Source organism: Leiobunum rupestre, chromosome 4 (genome assembly GCF_980474605.1).
Source record: "Leiobunum rupestre chromosome 4, qqLeiRupe1.1.hap1, whole genome shotgun sequence".
Classification (NCBI taxonomy): Eukaryota; Metazoa; Arthropoda; class Arachnida; order Opiliones; family Sclerosomatidae; genus Leiobunum; species Leiobunum rupestre.
In genome coordinates, this window is record NC_143387.1 from 43,714,936 (window position 1) to 43,716,904 (window position 1,969).

The 1,969-nt window shown below is 31.0% G+C and overlaps 1 long non-coding RNA gene across 2 annotated transcripts; it reads right to left on the bottom strand.

The window, feature by feature from the left end:
- Nucleotides 1-348: 348 nt before the first annotated feature.
- Nucleotides 349-1,623, bottom strand: LOC149947915 (uncharacterized). Of its 2 annotated transcripts, XR_016480608.1 has the most exons (4): nucleotides 1,533-1,623; nucleotides 1,099-1,224; nucleotides 947-1,034; nucleotides 349-392 (listed from the first exon to the last, which is right to left on the bottom strand). It is a non-coding gene; the product is annotated as an uncharacterized LOC149947915 (long non-coding RNA). The 2 variants fall into 2 exon arrangements; XR_016480607.1 differs by lacking the exon at nucleotides 349-392 and having other exon boundaries at nucleotides 672-1,034.
- Between the last annotated feature and the right edge of the window lie 346 nt (nucleotides 1,624-1,969).

Sequence of the window (1,969 nt, forward strand, 5' to 3'; positions counted from 1 at the left end):
GCGGTAAATTCAACTAGTTAATCCTTTTTGCATTGTTTTTCAAAAACTTCTGGAAAGTTTGGGATATACATCTTATGATTTGATCTTTATCTAATAAGTTTTCATTTAAAACATTTATTTAATTAAAGTAATATGCTTATATTGAGTTTTATTAGTTAATTGCTAAGCCTAACCAAAGTTTCTTTTGTTTTTCACAATTTTCAAACCAGTATTCGCATTTTTTATCAGAATTTTAAATAAATAACCACAATATTATTCATATTATTTAATAAATACCTTTATTATTCTTTAAATGAAGTTCACATTTCTCAAACTTAAGTTTTAAAATATTGCCTATTTTTAATTTGCAAAAATGCCCACCACAAAAATTTGTTGTGTTCCATTTTGTGAATCTAAGAAGAATATCAATGTATAATTTCATCAGTTTCCAGTTGATGAAAATTTATGCAAATTATGGACTAAGAACATATCTAGAAAAGATTTTGGGGTCAATCAAGCTTACGCATCACGCAAGATTTGTTTGTAGTGGGACATTTTAAGGAAAGTGATTACTATCAAGGTCTAAAGATCCGCAAATTAAAGAAAATATTGACAAAGGAAACATATTAATCTATAATATCTATTAGAATAACTTCATTGTCTACAATATCTTGCGTGTCATACCTCCTTAAATCTGGTTTCCAGTTTGTCTTGACAAGAAATTTAACGAGCGATGCTATTGAAATGTTTTTCAGCATTCTCAGGAAAATGGCTGGAGGGAATGACATGCTTGATGCAAGAGAAACTATATTCAGTTTAGAATCCTACCTTAAGAGAGGCACTATATCATTAACAAAACCTAAAACATCTAACGTTCCCCAAGACAGCTTCACAGATCTATCAGCCATGATTGATACTAGACTCGATGGATTTTCAACTATTTTTAACGGCAATTAAGTTACGTTACCATCTGAAGTTATGAGTACCCAGATACACAGAGATGCACCTTACGGCTAGCAAGTATCGCATACTTGGCTGGTTATGTAGTACAAATCCTAGAGGAAAAACATTTTTGCGAATTGTGCCTTGAAAATGTATCACAGCCTAATTCTGACTTACCATTAGTTGGATTGATAAAATTGTCCGACAGAGGAAACCTTAGGTATCCGCAGCAAAGCTTTATCATGTTAATGGCTATAGTAACAACATTCATAGAGAGAGCTGTACCCTATCTCCGGGATTCACCTGCCATTTTAAAAAAACATTGAAATCCACTTGTGGCCAAAAATTGCTCTATGCCTTACATCCAATGTGATTTGAATAATAATCACCGAATGAAATTGCTGATTTAATTTGTTGAAAGGTCGTACTTCCAATTATCACAAATATTACCAAAACTCTGTCCGCAAAATTTGAGAAAGTGAAAGAACTTGTGCATAAGCCTCTTTCTTGAAAAGTACTCAAGTTGTAAATTTTAGTTTTCTAAATTTTTAGTCGTGTATCATTCAGTGGGAAATTCACATTGGTTTATTATATTTATCAGATTTAAATACCTTCCAAGTTTCCATCACTATTTTCATTCATAGTGATCTTCCAAGTGTCAGTTAGTTAATTAAAATTCATTTATTTCACTACTTTAATTAAAATAAATTAAATAAACATTTGTACAAAACAAAGGCCTCTGGAAGTTACTACATAGCAAAATTACAGCTGTAAGGAGAACAACGTGTTTATGTTTACATTTATATACAGAAAACGTCGACGGCGACTTCTGGCTCCAGAATGACTAAATTTTAATAACGTTTTTCAAAACTTTACTTTGCGTTAAAAAATCTCAAGAGGTGTTTAACTTTTTTATTATTAATTAACTTAAATATTACTAAAAAAATATTTTACAAAAAATTACACATTACGCGATAATAATTGAAATTCCAAAGTTCCGCGCAGTTCCTCCCATTCGATAACATGGCTGCGAATTTTCACAAGGGGG